Source organism: Heloderma suspectum, chromosome 6 (genome assembly GCF_057233095.1).
Source record: "Heloderma suspectum isolate Gila_16-S chromosome 6, 16-S_ref, whole genome shotgun sequence".
Classification (NCBI taxonomy): Eukaryota; Metazoa; Chordata; class Lepidosauria; order Squamata; family Helodermatidae; genus Heloderma; species Heloderma suspectum.
Genome location: NC_139463.1, coordinates 40,203,571 through 40,228,192, shown reverse-complemented (window position 1 = coordinate 40,228,192; position 24,622 = coordinate 40,203,571). Strand labels below are relative to the sequence as shown.

At 46.7% G+C, this 24,622-nt stretch overlaps 1 protein-coding gene across 3 annotated transcripts in view; it reads left to right on the top strand.

Annotated features, from left to right (window-relative positions):
* Positions 1-18,718: 18,718 nt before the first annotated feature.
* The window catches only part of SLC39A14 (solute carrier family 39 member 14), a 48,152-nt gene continuing 42,248 nt past the window's right edge, over positions 18,719-24,622 (top strand). The window contains exon 1 of one of the 3 annotated variants that reach the window (XM_084804026.1): positions 18,719-18,939. The gene's annotated coding sequence lies outside the window, so the exon portion shown is untranslated. The remainder of the gene's footprint in view (positions 18,940-24,622) is intronic. The other 2 variants (XM_084804027.1, XM_084804028.1) reach the window with 2 other exon arrangements.

Below are 24,622 nucleotides of genomic sequence, written 5' to 3'. Positions count from 1 at the left end.
CACACACCCCTCAGTCTGCAACGACACTGGATAATATTGGCTCAACATCCAGGAGAGAGAATGTACATGAAGCACTTTAGTTTTTCGTTCTGTTTTAACTATATCAGTACTGTTGTTGTATGATTGATAATGATGTTGACAGGAATAGTTGGTTTCAACCAGGTTGATGGGAGGATGCCTCACTGGTGTGTGTGTGTGTGTCCTCCTGACATTAGCCAGGTGGAATAGCTACTGACAGTCTTTGTTCTGAGAGGGGAGAGACTTGATCCTGTCTGGGCTTACAGGAAGCTTCCTTATACTGATAGGCCAGAGTGGGTCAGGTGACATCCCCTGACCTGTATAAAAGCTTCCAAGCTGGGCTTACCCACACTGGCCCTAACACATAAGAGATTTCTCTAGATCCCCCTCAATAGAAGTCAGGTATGACGCTTGGCCTACAAATGTAGCAGGATGAAGTGGCAATGAGATGGTAGAATCCTGAGGTGGTAAAGTCTCCAAATGTTCCCCTGTTATTCATTCATTCATTCATTCATTTATAGTATTGTATCCCGCTCCTCAGCCAAAAAGGCTCCAGGAGTCGTTTACCTGCAGTCAGTAAAATAAGATAGTCCCTGCCTGCAAGATTACAATCTAAAAAGACATGACACACAAGGAAAAAGGAATGAGGAGGAAAAAGGAAAAACTTTTTTTTTTAAACTCCCTGTAAACAACGGGACAATGGGGAATAGGCTGCTTGTGTGTGTGTGTGTGTGTGTGTGTGTGTGTGTGTGTATGTGCCTGCAGGAAAGGTTGTGCACATGGGGGCAGGGTTTTAATATAATATTAAAAAATGGTTTCCCTGTGCCTTCAGGTTGAAGTGGTACCATCTATTTTACTATCTGAGCATTCTGCTGCCTCATGTTGTTGCAGCCTCTCCCAACCTGGTCCGCTCCAAATGTTTTGAATTACAACTGCCAACATTCCCAACTACTGGCTAAGCTAGCTAGGACTGATGGATGTTGTAGTCCAAAACATCTGGAGGGTACCTGTTTGGGGGAAGTCTGTTCACCTGAGCTCCACGGAGGGCATTCTCATAGAATCATAGAATAAGCAGGGCTGGAAGGGGACTTATAACACCATCGAGTCCAACCCCCTGCTCAGTGGAGGAATCCAAGTCAGAGCATCCCTGACAGATGGCTGTCCAGCCTCATCTTGAATGCCTCCAGCGTGGGAGAGCCCACCACCTCCCTGGGTAATTGGCTCCATTGTCGTATTGCTCTAACAGTCAGGGAGTTTTTCCCGATGTTCAGCCGGAATCTGGCTTCCTGTCACTTGAGCCCATTATTCCGTGTCCTGCACTCTGGGATGATCGAGAAGAGATCCCGGCCTTCCTCTCTGTGACACCCTTTCAAGTACTTGAAGAGCACTATCATATCTCCCCTCAGTCTTCTCTTCTCAAGACTAAACATGCCCATTTCTTTCAGTCTCTCCTCACAGGGCTTTGTTTATAGAAGAATGCCCTCTGTGGTGTTCAGAGAACAGAAGTTCACTCTCAGAATATTTCTGTTCTATTGCACATGTAGACCAGACCTGACACTAACTGCAGACCATGAATGGCAGGAGAGGAACTTTTTATTGCTGTCCCAACTTGTCTGCTTCTTCTGAAGCATATGCTTGGGTCTAGACACTGTTCTTGGCCCATCCCATGGTGGCAGAAGTGGGTGTTTTGTTCCTCTGAAGATATTTCTTTTGGCCTGCTGGGACCAGTTCTTAAGGGTTCCAGCCTTAAAGGCAGCCTACAGATAATGTTAAATTAATTAATTAAATTTAAAATTGCAGAGTTTTAGAAAGCAACTGATGAAATGCTGTCTAATTGGCCATCTTGAATATCTGTGGCTGAGCTGTTCAGGGGTTCTGATAAATTCTATCCCATAGAGCCATGGGAAAAAGCCTATCCCAGCAGAGCCCTGCATTTGGCAGGGTCCCATCTCAACTGGTCAAGAGTGGGCTATGTTTGTTTGCGTCTACTTTTCCTTTGGTAAATGGCTCTTAGTAGCTACTGTATGCAGCAGGGGTGTTGTTAGATGAGGGCCCTCCTGGGCACGGCATCTTTTTAGCTGTGCCCCAGATCTTTTGAGCTGTCCTAATTGCCATTTTTTTACATTTTCCCATTGACTTGCATTGGAAAACAGAAACGGCCATAATGTTTTTAGTTTGTATTAAAAATACATGAAATTTGGAGAACTGGTAGCCCCCATGGAGCTTATTGAACCTGCCCAATTTCAGGCAGTTAGATCCAGTGGCTTTTGTGCTAGTCACAGGTAAAATTTGCTATTTTCAGGAAAATCTGTCAAAGCAAAGAGCTATACTTTTTTTTGTTCTTCCACATAAGTGCATGGAATTTGGAGAACTGACAGCCCCTATGGAAGTGACTGAGCCTGACAAAGTTCAGACAGTTAGGTCCAGTAGCTTTTGTGCTAGCCACAGGTAAAATCTGCTTTTTTCAAGAAAATCTGTCAAAGTAAAGAACTATAATTGTTTTTGTGCTTCCACATAAGTGTATGGAATCTGGGGACCTGGCAGCCCCTATGGAGCTGACTGAATCTGCCAAATTTCAGACAGGTCCAGTGGCTTTTGTGCTGGCCATGCATAAATTTCCTTTTCTGAAAGACTAGAACAAAAAGTAAAAAAATGTCAAGCCATACAGGGGATTAGAGATCCTAATCAGAAGGTGTTTAAGGTGACCATTAGGAGGTCACTATCCCTAATCTCTGGTGTGTGGGGGGGTTTTTTGAGGTGCAAAAAACCTCTCTCCCCCTACTTTTCTGCTCTTCCATGCCCACTGTCGGGAGCTTGCTTACAATGAAATTTTGAAGAGGGAAAAGAAAGGGAAGAAAGAGCTCCATGTGAAAAACTGGTATTTCACACCGCATCTGATTTTACTACCCCAAACTGGAACCTTTGGCTCCTCCAAAGGATCCAATCAGCCTCCACAAACTTCTTTCTCCCCCTCCACTCTAATTTCTCCTGAATAGGTGTAGGACTCAAATTATTCCAAAAGGAGGGTTAGGGCTATGTGGCATCATGATTGAAGGACTGTGGAGGCTTTCAAATAGGTTCTACAGTTCTAAAAAAGCTAGAAAAAGCCCTCAGCCACCTCACCTCATAAAGTTAATTTAAGTACATGTAATCCTTACAAACCCTCCACAGCCTCCCAAATTCCTCTGAAGTACTACCTCTCTGAAAGGAGCCACTTGGCTCTTTTTTCTCTACCCCCTGCCCCAACACATTTCCAATCACCATTCTTCTTTTCTTCTTCCTCCCCCTATCCTGTTCTTTCTTTCTCTTCTTTATTCCATCCAGAGCATATCTTGGGGAATTCTTAATGAGAATTCTCTTTGGTGGGCAACAGAAGTTCTGAACTGTATTTGACTTTATACAAACAGACAAGAGGGTTGGGTTTTCTCCTCACTCAAGCCTTTGAGAAAAGTGGGTTCACATGGTTGCAGAGAAACAAATCTGGGGCTGTTTTGTTTGTCAGTTGCCATTATGCAGCAATAGGAAGGGCTGTAGCTCAGCAGTAGAGCACATGCTTGCCATGCAGAAGGTCCCGGGTTCAATCCCCAGCATCTCCAGGTAGGGCTACGAAAGAATCCTGCCTGAAACCCTGGAGAGCCGCTGCTGCCAGTCAGTGTCAACAATTCTGCGCTAGATGGACCCAGGGTCTGACTCAGTACAAGGCAGCTTCCTATGTTCCTCTGAACAGAAAGCTCTAATAAAAATAGGAGTTTGGGCTTTGTTTTTTAAGTGGAGGGGAGATAAATACTGCTCATTTATACAATCCTATGTATGGCTACTCAGAAGCCCCATTATGTTTAATGACGCTTCACCTCAAGAGAAGTGTGCATGGGATTCCAGCATAAGTTACTTTTGCAGGGAGGTTTGCACCTTGATGTTCTGCATGCTTACTCAAAAATAAGTCCTGAGTTGTGAACATGGTACTGCAGGCTTAATACAGTGCCTACCCAGTTCTGTCTAATGAATTGACTACCCTTTCAGCTCAGTCCTATGCATGTTTTGTCATTTGTGTGGGGGTTGTTGTTGTTTTTTGCATGAACTCTAGCTTCAGTGGGGAGGGAAAGGCACTTAGTACATGCTCAGAGCTTCTCCATAACTTAGCCCTAGTTTTGAAAACAGACTCATTGGCTGAATCCTGGTTAGGTCTTGGCACAAATGAAGTTATGGGGAGGAAGATACAATGAGAGTTTGTGCATAACAAGGAGGGGGTAGAGGAGAGTTGCACAAAACAAGACATTTGTTTTTATGAAGAGATGCTGGAGGATGGTAGGATGCGGAGGGATGTTTGCATGGATGGGAATAGTATTGGTAGGGGGAGAATGTAAGTGTGCAGTGGTGAGAGAAAAGCATTCTGCATATGCTCGGAGGCACTCCCTATTTAAGAACATAGCAAGAGCTGTGCTGCATCAGACCGAGGTCCATCTAGTCCAGCATTGTGTTCACACAGTAGCCAGACAGATGCCCATGGGAAACCCATACGCAGGGCATGAGTGCAATAGCACCTTCCAACCCATGTTCCCCTGCTGCTAACATTGGTGAATGTAAATAAATGCTAGTATTTCTAAATTTGCATGCATGTATATCCTTCATGCAGGTTTCTTGCCTGGAGGACACCTCTAATGACCTGTGCATTTTCATACAAACTTACCCAAAAATTTTTGGGGAAAGGTGAAGGGAAGGGAAAGCAAATCCCTCCCTCCCCCAAAATGGAGAACTCCCCTTCCACGTGAACTGCTGCACCTATCCTTCTGAAACTTTGCTGGCTTCTTACTTAGGGACAACTCTAGGCTGTCTGTAATTTTCAGAACAATGGTCCACAAGGAAAATAGGGAGATAAGTATGTCCTCTTTTGGAGACCTCAAAATGTCAAGGCCACCCTTGCACAAAAGTCCCTGTGGCTGTCATTCTGAAATTTGGCAGACATGATCTCCCCTGATGGGGCAATGAATCCTGAAAATTTTATCCAATTCTTCCAAGTAATAAAGATGTTATTGGCAGTTCCCTTTAAAAGAAAACCAAAATATAAACCTATTTTTCTGACATTGGGCAGGTATAAACCCCTTCTAGGGGACTACTATGCCTGAAATTATCATCCAGTTCTGACTAAGAGAAAAAAGTTACAGTTTTTCTCTAATTTCCCATGGTAGTCAGCAGGAAACATAAAGACTCATTTTTCCAAACCTTAACTCAGGTTTGGTGCTGAGCTGAAATGGTCCGACTATACATTGGCCAGAGCAGAAGCGGGATGTTTTCCAAAACACTGAATTGGGGTGTGAGTTGAAGTGGGGTGGGAGGTCAGTGCACACTTCTTATGTATGTATGTATATAATCTATAGGAAATTAGTGAACAAACACACAACTATAAGTGGGTCAGGTTATACTAGTATGATATTGTAATGATATGGAAACACACACAGTAACGTAGTGAGTGCTGGTAATCTGTTTAGAATAGGGTTGTTAGAACATTAGAATTATACATATGAATACAATTGTACATATACTGGTAGATAACAGAAGCATCTGTATCACAGGTATATGAAAATTATTATTATTATTATTATACAAATTATAATTATCACAGTTTCTACAACTGTGGCCCTTTTTGTACTTGTATGTAATCTAAACACACACACAAGCACCTCCCCCCCACACACATATATATTAGAGGTACGCTTAGACTTGGATATATTAGATAGATAGATAGATAGATAGATAGATAGATAGATAGATAGATAGATAGACAGACAGACAGACAGACACACATACATATACATATGCAAATTTGTGTTATGGGCCTGTGCCCCGGATCTTTTAAGAACCTAGCAATGCCCCGGTATGCAGCGTGCTCTGTATAATCCTTTGGTTTTTTCCTTGGGCCTGGCTTGTAAGAAATGCTTTAATAACTTTTGTGGGTCTGCTGTTCAGCTTTCTATTACTGAAGTTAATTAAGAAATGCATCTAGGTGCTACCCTGCTGCCCTAGTAAGTCAGTTTGGCCCAGGCAGAACAGCCATCTGGACAGAGACCTAATCACTATGTTTTGAGTGGTGATTTTTGGTGGGACTTTAGGAAGGCACTGATGCCGTTTAAGTTTGTGGGGTGGAGAGTGGGGGAAGGAGAGAGATTTTAGTTGAATTGGGGAGATCCAGCAAAGTCCAGAGGTTTCCTTATGAGTTCATTCAAGGTTAAATTGAGACACACGCTTTTTTTTTTAAGCAATGGAATTTGTGCCTTTGGCATGTGAACATAGGCCCATTTTAATGGTTTATGACAGGCATAATGTTTATGACATTTTAATGGTTTATGACAGTGCCCACCAGCCTTTTTGGGCTGGTGAGCACATTTGCAATTTTGAGAAAGTGTCCTGGGTGCCCATTCACAAAATGGCTGCTGTGGTGGATGTGGCCAGTCACAAAAGACCCATTTCACAGAAAGGCAAACTGGTGAGGCTAAAAGACAAGTATCTTCCCCAAGGTCCTGAATCCGTGGCAAAAGTGGGGTCTGGGCCTCAGAACACAAAACCACTCCTTTGAACCCACAATTCTTTCTCTCTCTCTCTCTCTCTCTCCTTCAGGATAATCCCTGACCAAACTCTCTCTCTTTCCTCCCCTCCCCTCACATTCCCAGCAGCACACAGGACCCACTCACCTGTCATTCATTTCTCTCTCGCTTTAAGGATCATCACCTCCCCCACCCCACATGCTTGCTCTCGTTCATTAATTCAGTGGTGTAGTGGTGGTGGGTCACGCTGGGGTGTTGCTCCGGCACTTTTTTTGAAGCCAGCCCCGAGGCGGGTCGCAGTCTGCTAGGGAAGGAGGAGGCAGCAGAGGGAGTGCGGCTGGCTGCCTCTTGGCTGCTGGCCGGACAAAGGGAGCGAGCGAGAGAGGGAGCTCTGCAGACTCCTCTCGCCCCCCTCTTCTCCTCCTCAGCTCTTGGCTTCTCCACCCGCAGCTGCTACCTGCCTGCATGCCGAGCGCTACCCTCTGCTGGCCATGGCAGCAGTAGGAGAAGGGGTGTGTGTGTTCTGCCACCATTATTTACTTATGGGGCAGGGCAGGTGGCTGGTTTGTGCCGGTTCTTAGGATTTATCACACAATCCTATGCATGTTTACTCAGAAGTCAGCCCCACTATGCTCAATTGCTAATTGGGCTTTCTCCCGGGTAAGCGTGCGTAGGACTGCAGCCTTAGCTGCCTTCACAAGATCTCTGTAAATTTAATTCGAAATAAAGACCCATTGGATTGCACTGTTAATTCTTGAACATTAATTTCTACAGGACGCAGAATTGCCAAATGCAACCTGCTCTGTCAGCTATGCTTTTTGGCACAAGGTTGGCATGCGCTTGGGCAAACAAACCCTGGTGGAGGGAAGGGAAACAGAAAAAAATCGGTTGGGGGGAGAGGAGAAAAAAGGTAGGTGTGTGTGGAGGGGGTTCGGTCCAGCTGGGTGTGTGGACGTTTCTGTTGCGGGATGGGAGCGATATAATGAAGGAACTTAGGGAAGGCTAATAGGTAGTGTTGGGGCGCTCAGGGAGTGTGCCAGGGGGCTGTTTAAATGAGAAGGGATCTGTCCATGAGGGCTGAGTTGAGCGGGTGAAGCTTCCATAAAGTATCTTATTTTGAAAACCTAAAATGTTTGTGTTGAGTGAGTGAGTGAGCAGGTGAAAAATATTTGAACACCCCTGCATTTTTTCTCAGATGTCCAATTGAAATACTCCTGCCTTCCTCTCAGCTGCACTGTTTTTGGATCCCAGTTGAAGGCTGTATATCCTACAAGGCTGTACAATCTTAGAAGGGGGTGTGGCTGTGATAGGGCGTGGCTGTGACTGTCACAAAGGGACCCCACACTTCCAAATTTGCCTCTACACTACTAATTATACACACACACTGCATGCCCCAAACACATACAGAACCCTTCCCTGCTTTCTCCCCACCCGTCCAGATTGGGTCAACTTCCAGGCCTCCCTAACCCATTCTGTTGCTTCCTGTAGCCATGCCCACCGCAGCCTCCCCACTTCCTCCTCCACGTTGGGTTGTCCTTCGGCAAACCTACCATTCCCAAGTTTCCCTGCTTCCTCCCACTCCACTGGGTCACCTCTAGCCTCTCCCAGTTGCCCTGCTGCCATCCCCAAAGCTCCCCCTTACTAGGCAGTGGCAACAGAGTCTGTCCCTCCCTTCCTTCCGTGCGTGTTGCGTGTGTGTCTGGGGGGGAGGGCAGTCAGGACCCTTCTACCTGTGCTCGCTGTGGAGAGCTGGACATTTGAACTGTGTCACCTGCTCTCTTCCTGTGCCAACCACGATCAACATTATAGATTAGTAGAGGCCAGTCCATGTGGTGAAGGCCTCCCCTACTGCTGAATAGTGCAGGCTGGAAATGCGGAAACAATCCAGTTCCTGAAAAGAAAACCACCTGGCTGTGCCCCAAAGACTCAGTAGTTACCTGTAGGCTTCAGATTGGCTATGGATGAACCTTGGCCCAGCACCAGTCAAAGGCACATTGGACTCATTCAGACATATGATTTCGCAAGATCAGAAGCTTTTGATTCCAATTTAACTTATCCTAGTATATGCCCAAACCTGGACCAACTTTTGTTACTCTTAGCTACTGTTTATTCAAACAAGCCAACTTCGAATATGATGTATGAAGTTGGCTTGTTTCCCTGAACCAGGAGCAGGCAAGGGCAACTTGTGGCCTTCCAAATGTTTTGGCCTATAACTCCCTTCAGCCCTAGCCAGCATAGTTAATGGTGAAGGACTGGAGTGCAGCTCCCATTCTTCCCAGCCATCTGGACCAATGGTCAGGAATTATGGGAGTTGTAGTCCAAAACATCTGGAGTTGCCCACTCTTGATCTACACCGACTGGCAACAGATCTCCAGGGTTCCAGGTAGGTCTTTCCCAGCATTTCCTGGCATGCCACAGATTGATCCTGGGATCTTTTCCATGGAAAGGACCTGCTTGATCACTGAGCCAGTCCAACAACATCTGGAGGGCCACAACTTGCCCAACCCAACTTAAACCATAGATAAGGTTAGCCACAATGTAGGGTTTGGATGTAACAGCAAACTCAGTTCAATTGAAAATGGAGGTGCAAGCTTCTAATCTCCCTGAGGCTGTGCCCTAAGAGAAGAGGGAAGTGGGAAGTGTATAAGTCTGAGGCTTTTGCATGCAATGCTAATCCAAAGTGTACCCGTTACATCCAAACCAGGCATTAATTCTATATGGCACCCTCTCCAGCTAGTTAACAACACGAGGCAAAATATACTGGGAAGTCCTCTTACACAATCCTCCGGAAATCAATGGAGGGTGCACAAGAGCACACCTTCCTTACTGATTGTACCCCGAAAATCAAAGCTACCTGGGTTTCACCCTCTAATGACACTTCAGTTCCACGACTGGAGATGGTTCTATAGAAGGCCTCCCACTGCCCAGCACGTTAGGGGAAGGACCATAGCTCAGTGATCAAGCAGGTCCTTTCCATGGAAAAGATCCCAGGATCAATCTGTGGCATGCCAGGAAATGCTGGGAAAGACCTACCTGGAACCCTGGAGATCTGTTGCCAGTCAGTGTAGATCAAGAGTGGGCAATTCCAGATGTTTTGGACTACAACTCCCATAATTCCTGACCATTGGCCCAGATGGCTGGGAAGTATGGGAGCTGTGCTCCAAAACATCTGGAGAGCACTGGGTTGCCTTCCCCTGGTGTAGAGAGACTGTAGTGAGTTAGACCAATGGCCCGATTCAGTAAAGGCAACTTCCTACGTTCCCATCAAGATGTCAACAGGGATGTAGTGAAGAAGAGGCTGCTAGCAGTTCTCTCTCAGCAGACTGGGTCGTTCATGTTTAGTTCAGTGTGCTTTATCTCTTTGTACACCTGATGACCTACATGAGATTAAAGACACACACGCTCCCTGACTCTTCGCAAGTTATGACAAAGCCCACGCCCTGTGTACAAACAGCTGGATGCTGTAATCAACATGTCCCCCACACGCCACCACTATTTTTACATGAAAATGTCCTGCAATAAAATAGATTATGAAGTTGGGAATGTTTTGTCCTGTTCCCAAGGCCGTGGATTCTTGTACCCTTTTTACCCTTCTTATCTGTAAACACTTTCTTTTTTTCTTCAATTTTTGCTGACATACTTCTAACTGGCTCTCCAAAAGCCACTGTTGATGGCTTGGCTCTAACTTCGTTGGTTGGTTCCTGTTTGAAGTGCGGATCCCCGCCCCCTCCTCCAAAGTCATGTTTTTCTGTCATCCTTAATCACTGCTCACTTGCCCTCTGATAGAACAAGCTCTCGAAGATACTGTTACATGCTCCCAACTTCCTTGAGTGGTGGTAAATTCCAAAGGCAGCACGACTTGCCTTTGGCTTCCTTTGGAGGAGAGAGCACTGGAGACTTGCTGCCTCTTTGTAATGTTTGGTTTATTTACAACGATACAACTGGTTCATAAGTGGAGGCCAGCACCCGAGGCTTTTCCACCAGACAATACATCTGCTCTCTTGCATCAGAGCTCTGTAGGGACACACTCTCTACCCCAAGGTGCTTGCAGACTTGAGCTCACAGCTCTCTCATTTTGCTTCTTGACAACGACTGGGTTTGCACAACATGCTAACCCATACTCAGCAGTTGAATGTGGGTTGTTTGTTGAACCATGGGTTAGCACGTTGTCTGAACCCAGGACATTTCCCACAGGGTGGCTTGTTAACCATGCAGCATGGCTTATTTTTCTCGAACAAACCACCTTGAGAACCCATGGTTTGTTGTTGGGCTGTTCAGGGTGGTTAACAAGCCACAGTGCATAGATAACAAGCCACCATGTGGTAAATGTCCTGGGTTCAGACAACGTGCTAACCCGCGGTTCAACAACAACCCACACTCAGTCTCTGAATGTGACTTAGCGCCTTGTATGAACTGATGGACAGCTCCTAGCACTATCCAGCAAAAGGCCTTGTGGAGCTATTCCGTCTTTCCCTCCTTAGCAGATTTGTGTCTGTGTTTGACACCCCTGTTTTAAGGCAAAACCAGAGTAATTGGACAGTAATCTCAGAATAATCTAGTTGTCCCCTGAGCTGGCCTCCTGACCCTGCCTCCTGGTAGACCTGCCTCTGTAGCCACGTGATGAAAACATGGAGCAGGCCATGGCATTTTCACCAGCCCTGCTGGAAGACCTCCCCCCTGAAGGCTCATCCTCCCTCAGTTGTCACCACCAGCAGCCATTCCAGCAGGCTGCACAGAGGGGGATGAGAGGGGAAGCACAGCTGTTCCACCAGCCCTGCTAAAAGATGGCTCCCCCCCCTTCCTTCCCCACTCCCTTTTCCTTTTGTGTCATGTCTTTAGACTGTAAGGCTCCGGGCAGCAGTTGTCTTGTTTTACTGGTTGCACGTAAGTCACTCCAGAAGCCTTTTTGGCTTCAAATAAATAATAAATAAGAGTGGGGGAGGAAGTTAACTGTTACATTCCTCAATGCAAATACACCCTCCCCCAGCTGCAGCTAGCTACACATCTCTCTTTAGTTTAGCCGAGAGAGAGGGTAGAACGCAGTGCCAAATGGAAATGTATTTAGCACATATATTGCGTGTGGGTTAGCTGATGAAAACGCTTTGCTAATTCTTTGCCTTGGTATGCATAAATCCTACAAACTGCGAGTCGGGGGTGTGTGTGTTACTTTCTACATATGGGACAAATAGATGCCTTTTGGTCTCCTTTCCCTTGCATCCATGGGGTGGGACAGTCAAGGCCTCCATCTTTAAGCTAATGGCTGCTTTCACATTAATATTTCATCACAGATGAAAGCACCACTTAAGGCCCTTAGCCTGGGACAGGAGCTCTACTGTCTTCAGCATGTCAAAAGACACTGGCTTTGCAATATTAAAGGAGCCACAAGAAGCAGTTCCTTTGAAAGCCATTGATGACAGGAGGTGTTGTCTTTGTGGTGTAATTTTTGTGGCAAGCCGAATGGGTTGTAATTGTGGAAATTGTAGGAAAGCTTCAAGTAATAAGGGGTTTCAAAGGGTGCTTCCAGACCGAGGGCTCCTAGCACTACCCGTCAAAAGCTGCATTGTGCAGTTACTATGTCTTTCCCTCCTTAGCAGTTTTTTTGTGGTAAGAAGATAGAAAAAGTGGTGGGAAAACACAGGAGGGTTACAAATGTAAGATGTTGTCTCCCCCCCTCCCGGTCCAGCCTGGCGGGGGCTTTTAACACTCTCCCCAGAAAATGTGGCCCTGGTCCCCTCAAGGACCCACCGTGACCTTTTTGCATTGCACTATGAGGACAAAATCGCTTGTCTCCACAGCGAACTTGATGCTATTGTTAGAGCAGTTCCAATAGAGCCACCATCTGCCCAATTTTGTGGGATCGGTTTCAGTTGTTGTGGCCTGATGATGTGGCCAAGGTGCTTGCAGCAATGCAACCGACCACGTGCCCTCTCAACTCTTGTCCCTCCTGGCTAATAAAAGCTTTTTTACAAAGTATAATTTTAATGTGGGGTTTTAATCTTTTTATTCTTTTACTGTTTTATCTTTTGTGTTCACCACTCCAAAATTTGTTCTAGATGTGGAGCAGTATATAAATATAAATAACAGGGGCCGCGGTGGCTTAGTGGTTAAGACGCTGCAGACCGGAAGGTCGGCAGGACAGCAGTTTGAGACCCGAGTGCTGCGTGACGGAGTGAGCTCCCGTCTTCAGTCCCAGCTTCTGCCAACCTAGCAGTTCGAAAGCAAGAAATTGCAAGTAGATAAATAGGTACCGCTTCGGCGGGAAAGGTAACAGCGTTCCGTGCACCTCGGTGTTCAGTCATGCCGGCCACATGACCACGGAAGCATCTTCGGACAGCGCTGGCTCTTCGGCTTAGAAATGGGAATGAGCACTGCACCCTAGAGTCGGACACGACTGGTTGGGGACACCTTTACCTTTATATAAATATTGTAAATATATACAGTCAGGACCAGAAATATTGGAACAAGGATAACTGTTTGGCAGTTGGCCTCTGTACACCACCACATTGAAGTTGAAAGGAAACACGCCCAGATGGGAGCGAAGTCAGGACTTTCAGCTGTAATTCAAGGGGTTTGACAAAAGTGGGGTACTAACCATTCAGGAAGTACAGCCAGTGGCATACACACACACCCATCGTTGGTGGCTCATAAGTAATGGAACAAACCAACATCATTTCAAACTTAAGGATCGCCTTTAATACCTGGATGAAAATCCTTTGCAGTCAATGACTGCCTGAAGTCTGAAACCCATGGACATGACCAAATGCTGCGTTTCCTCCCTCGAGATGCTTTGCCAGGCCTTCACTGCAGCTGCCTTCAGCTGCTGCTTGTTTGTTGGTCATTCTGCCTTCAGTCTTGTCTTCAGTAAGTGAAAAGCATGCTCTATTGGGTTGAGATCAGGTGACTGACTTGGCCATTGAAGAACATCCCATTTCTTTGCCTTGAGAAACTCTGGGTAGCTTTTGCTGTATGTTTTGGGTCATTATCCATCTGCAATATGAAGCGCGTCCTATCAGTTTGGCAGCATTAGGTTGAATCTGAGCAGAAAGTATAGCCCTATACACTTCAGAATTCATCCTGCTGCTTTGATCAGCAGTCAGGTCATCAATAAACACCAGTGACCCGGCTCCATTGGCAGCCATACATGCCCATGCCATAACACTGCCTCCACCATGTTTGACAGATGATGTGGTATGCTTTGGACCATGAGCTGTTCCTTTCCTTCTCCATACTTTTCTCTTCCCATCATTCTGGTACAAGTTAATCTTGGTTTCATCAGTCCAAAGAATCTTATTCCAGAACTGGGCAGGCTTTTTTAGGTGCTTGCTGGCAAAGGCTAATCTGGCCTTTCTGTTCTTGAGCGTAACCAGTGGTTTGCACCTTGTTGTGAAGCCTCTGTATTTACATTCATAAAGTCGTCTCTTGACTGTAGATGTTGACAGTGACATGCCTACCTCCTCAATGGCGTTCTTGACCTGGCTAGATGTTGTGAAAGGGTTCCTCTTCACCATGAGCAGAATTCTGCGGTCATCCACTTTAGTTGTCTTCCGTGGTCTTCCAGGCCTTTTGCTGTTGCTGAGCTTGCCAGTTAATTCCTTCTTTTTCAGGATGTTCCAAACTGTTGTGTTGGCCACTCCCAATGTTTTTGCTATCTCTCTGATGGGTTTGTTTCCTCAGCCTAACGATGGCCTCTTTCACTTGCATGGACACCTCTTTGGACCTCATGTTGGGAGTTCCAGTGAACAGCTTGTTGTTCAGTCGTTAAGGTGTGTCCGACTCTTCATGACCCCATGGACCATAGCACGCCAGGCCTTCCTGTCCTCCGCTCTCTCCCGGAGTGTGCTCAAGTTCATATTCATTGCATCGGTGATGCTATCTAGCCATCTCATCCTCTGCCGTCCCCTTCTCCTTTTGCCTTCAATCTTTCCCAGCATCAGGGTCTTTTCCAGGGAGTTTTCTCTTCGCATTAGGTGGCCAAAATATTGGAGCTTCAGCTTCAGTATCTGTCCTTCCAATGAGCAGTCAGGGTTGATTTCCTTTAGGATGGACTGATTAGACCTCCTTGCAGTCCAGGGGACTCGTAAGAGTCTTCTCCAGCACCACAGTTCGAAGGCATCAATTCTTTGGCGCTCAGCCTTCCTTATAGTCCAGCTCTCACAGCCATACATTACTACTGGGAAAACCATAGCTTTGATTATATGGACCTTTGTTGGCAAGGTGATGTCTCTGCTTCTTACTATGCTGTCTAGGTTTGCCATAGCTTCCCTTCCAAGGAGCAAGCGTCTTTTAATTTCATGGCTACAGTCACCGTCTGCGGTGATCTTGGAGCCCAAGAAAATAAAATCTGTCACTGCTTCCATTTCTTCCCCTTCTATATGCCAGGAAGTGATGGGGCCAGATGCCATGATCTTAGTTTTTTTAATGTTGAGTTTCAAACCAGCTTTTGCACTCTCCACTTTCACCCTCAACAAGAGGCTCTTTAGATCCTCTTCGCTTTCTGCCATTAGGGTGGTGTGATCTGTGTATCTGAGGTTGCTGATCATTCTCCCGGCAATCTTAATTCCGACCTCTGATTCATCCAACCTGGCATTTCTCATGATGTACTCTGCATATAAGTTAAATAAGCAGGGCGACAATATACAGCCTTGTCGTACTCCTTTCCCAATTTTGAACCAATCGGTTGTTCCATGTCCAGTTCTTACTGTTGCTTTTTGACCCTCATACAGGTTTCTCAGGAGACAGGTAAGGTGGTCTGGTACTCCCATCTCTTTAAGAATTTGCCAGTTTGTTGTGATCCACACAAAGGCTTTAGCGTAGTCAATGAAGCAGAAATAGATTTTTTCTGGAATTCTCTTGCTTTCTCCATGATCCAGCGAATGCTGGTGATTTGATCTCTAGTTCCTCTGCCTCTTTGAAACCCAGCTTGTACTTCCGGTAGTTCTCGGTTCACATACTGCTGAAGCCTAGCTTTTAGGACTTTGAGCATAACCTTGCTGGCATGTGAAATGAGCGAACAGCTCATGTGAAATGAGTGAACAGCTACCAAATGCAAATGCAGCACTCAGAACCACCTCCAGGCCTTTTATCTGCTTGATTGGTCATGGGGCACCCAGGAAACAGGCCACACTTGGCCATGCAGCTGCTTGTCAACCATTCGTTCCATTACTTATGAGCCACCGACGATGGGTGTGTGTGTATGCCACTGGCTGTACTTCCTGAATGGTTAGTGCCCCACTTTTGTCAACCCCCTTGAATTACAGCTGAAAGTCCTGACTTCGCTCCCATCTGGGTGTGTTTCCATTCAACTTCAATGTGGTGGTGTACAGAGGCCAACTGCCAAAACAGTTATCCTTGTTCCAATATTTCTGGCCCTGACTGTGTGTACACACACACACACACACACACACACACTTATTACAATTCACTCACCACCAATCATTTGCTGTATCACCTCAAAATCCGATGCAGTGTGGGCTGGGTCTACTCAGGCAGGGAAATGAGGTGGGAGACTGGATGGTAACCTTTGGGCTGCAGGTGGGGGAAATCACCTTACTGGATGCACTCAGTGGAGATTGGTGCCTCCTATGTCAGTAGGGCAGTGAATCCATTCCGTGTTCCAGTCAGAACCAGTCTGAAGCACCTTAGATAGCTCCTTTAGAGTTCTGACTGGTTCTGACTGAAATCTGGAGCAGATTGACTACCCCACTGACATTGGAGCCACCAGCCTCCACTGAATAAACTCCTCCGTTAATGATTGTTTTATTCTGTTTTTCCTAGAAGGACTAGTTTATGCTGTCTATTATTGTTTTCTGTTTGTAATTATTGGATACTGTATTTTCAATGTTGCATCTGTTTTGCTTATTGCTCTAAGTCGCCCAGAGATTTGTTGACGGGCAGCCACCTGAATCTAATATATATATATATATATATATATATATATATATATATACACATTTTTTAAAAACTCCCTTTAAGTAGAAAACTAGCCCAGCAGGGAGAGGGTTAAACTAAAACTTTCACCCTGATCTGTTACTGGGTTATCCCCCGCTCCTCCCCACACCCTTTACAGGAGGTTTTGATGAAGATCATTTTTAAAAAGGGGACATCTTGCCCAGTCCCAGTTGCACCTTTTTGCAGGCGCTTGGGCCAGACACCCTCCATGGGCCCCCATCTCAGTGCGTCTACCTTTTCACCACCATTGTCACCAGCTGCTCTTGCTCTGCATCCTCTCTTTCACTATTGCTGCCACTTGCTTATCTCCTGCTCCTCCTCCTCATCACCACTCTTGTCTGGATCAGATGAAAGGCAGGTGAACAAGCACATAGCAATGATGAAGAGGAGGAACAAGTTCAGGGGTCTTCTGTTAGTGGGCCCATGCTGGGGCATGGGCCCTTGGCAGGTGCCTGACCATGCCTACCATTAACATTGGCCCTGGTCTAACTTACAGTCTGGTACAGGGCATCTCTACCCCAACCTAAAATCCTGCATTTAAAACAGGGCTTTCTGCTTCCATTTAAAATGCAGTATCACAGTGACTCCCTTTTTCACGTGCTTCCTTTTCCTCCCCCCCTTCCCCCTCCTTCTCCCCGTATCTTCCATTATCTTTCACTGATCTCACTCCCCTTCTTGCTGCTTTTCCTCTTTTCACGGAGAAAACTGAAGCGGAACACAACGGGGTAATTTGACAGCACATTATCTGCAATTTATTTAAAAAAGGAACAAAAGGCATTTAGTGCAGGAGATGCCTTAAACGATCACGGCGTCATGTAAAGAGCCCGCAAACTTCCGTAAAGGAGCAATCTCAATTGCAAGATAAAAGCTCAGTATCAAGGAGCCCACAGTCCATTTCACCACCACCTATTGCTGTGTGGGTAAACCTCATTTGGCAGCGGTTAGACAGAGCCCACCCCTTGGCCAGAAAGTGCGAGTCCCCTTAAGTTAAAGCCATCCGAATTGGTGGCCATCACTGCTTCCTATGGTAGCAAATTCCATAGTTTAACTATGCACTGTGTGAAGAAGTCCTTCCTTTTATGTCCTGAGTCTCCCACCAGTCGGCTTCATAGGATGACCCCGGGTTCTAGTATTTTCAGAGATAAATATCTCCCTATCCACATTCTCCACACCATGCATATGACCTCTATCTTGTCTCCCTTACCCTCCTTTTTCCAAGCTAAACAATCCCAGCTGTTGTAATCTTCTCTCCCAGGGGAGATGCTCCAGCCGTTTGACCATTTTAGTTGCCCTTTTCTGCACTTTTTCCAGCTCTACAGTATCTTTTTCTACGTGTGGTGACCAGAACTGTACACAGTATTCCAAGTGTGGTTGCACCATAGATTTGTATAAGGACGGTATGATATTGGCAGTTTTATTCTCAATTCCTTTTCTAATTATGCCTAACATGGAGTTTGCCTTTTTGACAGCAGCCGCACATTGGGCTGACATCTTTGTTGAACTGTCCACCACAACCCCAAGATCTCTTTCTTGATCGGTCACTGCTAGCGCAGATCCCATCAGGCTATACTTGAAGCTGGGATTTTTTGCCCCAAGCTGCATCACTTTACATGTATTCTCAATTCCTTTTCTAATTATGCCTAACATGGAGTTTGCTTTTTTATAGCTGCCGCACACTGGGTTGACATCTTCATTGAGCTCTCCACCACAGCCCAAAAATCTAGGCCAAGAATGCTGGCCTAGGTCTGCCTTTGGTCTGATGATCCAGCAAAGGCTCTTCTTATGTTGTCGCTGCAATAACAGAAAGTATTTTGATAACTGTGTCGTTTTATAGCCACTGGGATCTTGAGGACTAGTATTTTGGGTTGGGTTTGAATGACACATCTCTGAACGGTCGCGGACGAGAGCATAAAGGCGACGAGCGAAGCGTTCTCCATGCCAGCCAGTGCCTGATGCAACGCAGCTGTGGTCTGTTGACGGCGCTTCCCTCACGCCTGCCGGCAGCAGCGGTTTTTTCTTTTAAAAAAAGAACGTTAAAACGTCCCAGCGCGCGCGAATCTCCCCTCGCCTCACCGCAGCTCGGAGGCGCCACGTGGTCCCGGTTCTCCAGCGTGGGGGGGCGTGGCGCGGCGAGGCCAATCCCGATCGAATGCCTGACGTGGAAAGGGCGGGCCTCATGCAAAGCAAGCCCTCGCGTTCTCGAGCCGACCAACGGGAGCGGAGGTGGGCGTGCCCGCCGGCGGCGGCGGCGGCGGGCCCCCCGCCTCTTCGGCGGCGAGCCCCCCGCCTCTTCGGCGGCGAGCATGCGCACGTGCGGGAGCTGCCAGTCAGTCAGGCGCTCCCCCGTTCGTGCGCGGGCCTTGATTGAAAGGAGCCGGCGGGATACGCGACGAGGATTGGCCGAGCGCTGCGGCGGCGGATCGTACGTCGCGAGGTGAGGATGGACGGGAGGGGCGCGGAGACTGGCTGAGGGGAGACTCTGGGGCGGTTTTGGCGGGCAGTGGGGGCGGCTGAGGCGGGAGCGGGGTCGCATAATGGCGGGGGCTGAGGCAGCCCGTGCCCTCCCCTGACCTCAGCCTGCTCCGTTGCCCCCCTTCCCTCCTCTCCTCCCCGGCCCCCAAAGATTTGACTCCTGGGCCCAGTGTCGCCCCCACAGCGCAACAGTGCGTCGCACCAGCATCCCCTCAGGCTTCCCCCACCCCGCAACGATCTGACTCCTGGACCCAATTCTCTCTTCTCCTCCTCCTCTCAGTACGCGCAGAGCACAACCCCCCGCTAGCGCCTGGCCATGCAGTCTGCGAGGGACTGACCTCTCTCCCCAATGCTATAGCCCACCCACCCCTATTACACCCAACTGCCTCTTATCCTATATCCCCCCTCCCTCCCCAAGACCTGAGACCTGGGCCCAATTTCTCCCCACCCCAGTGCGCTCTGATAGGAACATGGGGAGCTGCCTTATGCTGAGTAAGAACCTTGGTCCATCTAGCCGAGTATTGTCAACACTGACTGGCAGCGGCTAGCCAGGGTTTCCAGCAAGATTCTGCCCTAGCCTTGCCTGGAGATGCCGGGGATTGAACCTGGGACCTTCTGTGTGCAGAGCCTTTTGTCTAGCACTGAGCTACCCCCCCCCCCATGCAGTCACCAGCCCTGCAGTCTTTTGGGGGCTTACGAAGTTTTCCACTCTTACCCCCCAAAACCAAGTATGTCACCCCCACCCCACCCCCAATTTAGAACCTAGTGTGCTCAGTCATACTATGACTAAATATGTTCCCAGGAGATCTCTCGGCTGCTCAGCATACATTTGACGCCCCCTGTAGCAGACCCTACCTCATTCCCTCCTGCTTCCGCTTCTCAGTGTACACCCAGCCAGACCACACTCATCCAGGGTGCACCAGACCTGTATAGATGTAGAGCGGTATTTAAATGTTGTAAATAAATAAGTGTCTTCCATAAGAGATTCTCTCCCCCCCCCCCGATGTACACTTAAGTGCCTCTTAACTGAGATTTTCTGCTTCCCCACTGCATGGCAGAGTCCCACTTTTTATGTATCAACTTGTCTTGAATTAGATTAATTCTAGACAGATATTTATCAGCACCCTGAATGACCTAACTCCCAGAACCTGAAAGGTTCATGCCCTCCATAATCTTGAGACATCTTCTTCCAGAGTGAACCACCTTTATACAAATGTTCAGACACTTAGGGAGCAATCCTATGGCTGCTAGTCAGCGCCTCGAGGGCCATAGGATACATCGGTTTCCAGGACTGTTCCCTGAGAACCGACCTCCCCCACCCCCCACGCTGCCTCGGAGGCAGCTTGGAACAGCCCCACGCTCCGCACTCAGAAGAGGTGCACAGAACAGCCAAAAGGAGGTGTTCCGAGACGGGGAAGGTGGAAATACCGGTACAACACATCCCATGTGTCATCTGGCAGCCTCCTCCCCCACTCTGCCTTCCTGTGGCTTGACAGCTGAAATTGGCAGGGCAGCTGAAGCACGGAGGGGACGATCCCCTCTGTGCTTCTCCCGCCCTGCATTGGATAGGCAGCAGCCTCTGAGTTTGGAGGCGGCCGCTTATCCCGTTAGGATTGCACCCTTAAAGAGTGTGGTAGGACCAACTCCTCCAAGTTCTATGTGGGGAGTCAGCTGGGTAGGCTGAGAGGTAGTGGGAAAGGAGAACGTGTGTGGAGTGCCTGTGCAGGTAGGTGTTGAGGGGCAGTTGGGTTGACAGGCATTGTTTAGAGTTTCCCTTGGGGGCAGTTGAATATATGAAGTGGAGAGAGACTGAACAATATAAGAAGTGGTGAGCAGGATGCTAAGTAGGGACTGGCAATTTGCAGTAGCAGTGGATAGATATATGGTTCCCTAGCAGACTGCATGGTTATTCCCTGGGTAGGGGAGCATTGAGTCCTGGAGTCAGACTGTTGTTGTAAGATAGTGACTCTGTGTATGAACTGGACAGGTGAGGAGAGAATCTCTGATAAGAGGCAGCTGGGTGTAGTTTTGGTGGTGGCAAGGTAAGGTCATTTGGAGTTAGCTTTGGTTGGCCACCAACAAAACTGTGTGAGTGTTGAGAAGCAGAATTTGGGGCACTGGCCTCTTGGGTGGGGTATGGCAGTTCAGGTAAGGCTGCGAACTGGGCAGCTAAATAAGGACAAATGGTTGATGCTGGACTATGGGTTGGTAGGGCAGGAAGCAGAGTGATAAAGAAGTGTAGAACTTACCTTGAGTGTAGAACTTACTTGGGGTGGTATGTGGTTTCATAGAATCATAGAATAGTAGGGTTGGAAGGGGTCTACAAGGCCATCGAGTCCACCGCCCTGCTCAATGCAGGAATCCAAGTCAGAGCATCCCTGACAGATGGCTGTCCAGCCTCATCTTGAATGCCTCCAGTGTGGGAGAGCCCACTACCTCCCTAGGTAATAGGTTCCATTGTCGTATTGCTCTAACAGTCAGGAAGTTTTTCCTGATGTTCAGCTGTTTGGACTGGTGATTCTCATTTACATTGATTAATGCTGACTTCGCAACATGTTAGTATGTGAGTCCTGAGAGCTGGGGAGAAATTTAGGGCATCTTGATACATATGTGTATTATACAAGCGGTACTGAGGGTATGGTTTGCATGGGTGGAATTTGCAGAAATAGGTGTTTGTGTATGGGTAGCTGAAGCAGCGATGTGGAAACACTGAGCATTTTTGAGACGTGAGGAAGTACATTTTCTACTGGCCCATTCTGAAGAGAAAGTAATTGCTATCTAGCACTATATGGATGTATGTAGCCTTCACATTTCCAGAATGCTTATTCTCCCAGGGCAAGTCTGTAAATAACATAGCTATAGGGTTTCAGTGGGGACAGGAAAAAAATTCCTGTGGCTTAGGTGCTGGGTGTGGATGTTCTGCTACTTCCTATCTTGATGTCTGCTGAGCCTTTGCTCCAGGTAATGCTGCACTTGCTGGACAGGACTAGGTACTTTGCTCAAAGTATATAACACACACATGAGAGATGTGAGAAATGCTTTCATGTCATAGAGTTTTGCCTCAGGGGCAGCATTTTGACTTGTGGGAGGGAATCTGTATAATCTACTGGAAGGAACATATTAATCAATCTTTCAGTTAGGAAACAGCTACACATTACACACACATGCTTGTAACTGAACCATGATGCAGTCTGTTAAAATAAAAAGCAGTTTTGAAAGAGTGGAATGTAGAGCGGAGAAGCACGAGGGGAGCTTTTCCCACCTAGCGTTTTTCTGCTCCAAACCCTCTCCTGCCACCAGCTTTCATCTCTCAAGACTCCAAAACTGTGTTTGCTAGGACAAAAAGACTATGGGAACTTTGTAGGGGAAGAAAATATCACTTGGGGAAGCATAGAAAGAGGTTAGGGGTTAGGGGAGGGGTTGGGCTTCCCTGCTCTAAATTCTCCTCTCTCAAAGATCTGCTTTTGACTCCCTCTACCCTTAATGATCAATAGGAAGAAGACAAATATCATGGTTAAAGAATGGGTAAAGAATCTGAGGGAATGGTTCAGTTCTACTTCTATACAACTATTCACAGCAGCAGCATCAAAAACAAAAATAGCTGTAATGATAGCTAACCTCTGATAGGAGATGGCACCTTAAGAAGAAGAACCCTTAATGCACTTTATTTATTGAAATGTTGAAAACCACACAGTGGAAAAACATCAGTAAAAAGTAGATTAAATTCTAAAAGATGTCAGATGTTCTTACAAAAAAACCACACACAACATCATTGCCCTAAGTCAGTAACTTTGATGATGAGATTTAAAGTTAATCAATTGTTGGTGTTCACATTTAAAGGAAAGGGAAGCAATACAGCAGCAAATATATCTATATCTATATATAAAATTGTAAGTGAGTCAATAAATGCAGATTCAATCTGTACTGATGCTGTTTAAATGGTTTGCCCATGGGCACGTGAAAAAGTGCCCACACAGGCCTTCACTCCCTGTCCCCTTCCAAAAAAAAAAAAAAGTTTTAATAAAAAATTGAAAAACCTTAGGGTGCCAGGTTCTTATTCCTGTTCTTGAACCTGCTGCCAATCAGCTGTTCAGTGGGCAGGAAGAGAAAGCAAGGCAAAGGGGTGGGGGAGAGAAAGAGCGAGGCTAGAGGCTGGGAGTAGGGGAAGAGAGAGAGAGAGAGGGTATGCAAGAGGGAAATGTCTATGTGGACAGAGGAAGATTGAACAGGCCAGGAAACAACTCTTTCCATCCCCACCCAGCCTTTAGCCTTGCTATTTCTCTCCCCACATACACTCCTCTTTACCAGCCTGGCCCCCATGGCAGCTATTATGTGACTAGCCATATCCTCTATGGAAGCCATATTGTGGTGGTGCCCACAGCAGTTTCTCAAATTTCCAAATGTGCCCAGGGGTCCAAAAAGAGAGCTTTGGCTATTGGGCAGTATAGAAATGAAATAAATAAAAAATAAATTAATTAATAAACTGAATTCTCCATTCTCTCTGCTGAAGGTCTCTGTGACATCTCATTTAAGAGTCTTGTCCTTATGATGGAATGTAGAGTAGGTTATCTGTTGGGACAGAATGCGGTGTGGAGAGCCTTGTGACTTGATGGGTGAGCTGGTGATGGCAGCTTCTTGGCAAAGCACGAGGTGTTGCCTATTAACAGCTTGCCCTTAACTTTTATAAATACATCTTGAAAAAGTGTCATTTCAATGCATTGGGCAGAAAATTATTCTCTGAAAGAATCTGGAGAGTCTTGTCTGGTTATTGTTAAGGTCTGTTGCTTTCTTGCTTCTTCGCAAGTGGCACAGTACAGTAAAAACACTCATAGCCTGCTTTATGCAGTTCAGAGGTTGTGTTGGGAGTACTTGTGTAAATACTCCCCCCGCCCCATGAGGGAGTGCATATGTGACTCAGTATCTTGGAGAATCCATGTGAAACAGGAAATGTATTTCTCTTCTTTTCTCACTGGTTGAGGGGGACTTTGGAATATAATGATGTGTACTGGCTAGACACAATGACCCAGTTTGCATTTAACAGCAGTCGTAGATTCATTAATCCACACATTGTTAAAACATCGTGTGAGTGAGCGTGCTGCCTCCGGTGTTCTCCTGTTTTCAATTTACAACCTACAATTGCCCTGTTGTAGGTTGTTAGCATGATGTCCAAACTTGTACACTCTGAGTTGCACCCATACTTAATCTGTGATTAGTAATAGGGTTAACTCCTGGTTGTTTAACCCTTAAACAACCCAGAGTGGGTTCGGACGTCACAAATGGGGTGATCATAGGTTGTTAATTGAAAACAGAAGTGAGGAGTGCGCTGGACTCCCGCTCATGCCCGACAACCTGTGATCTAAACAACCCGTGGGTTGCTGTTATGCGCGAATCAGCTCAATATAAATAAAAGGTATGTTCTAAGCAAGAATTTTTTTAATTTTCTTGTCCTAAAAATAAGATCAACCGCCCCCCGCTTTCTCTCATCTCTTTCTTTCTCTCCCCACCCTCCTTTTTTCTGTATGTGACCAGGCAAGGCACCTCACACTTGGGTTATCTCTTGGTAAACTTGACATCCGCAGGGATTTTTAAATGCCAGTTTAATTACTGAAAGAAACAATAGAAGCACAGTTGCTTGGAATGTAAAG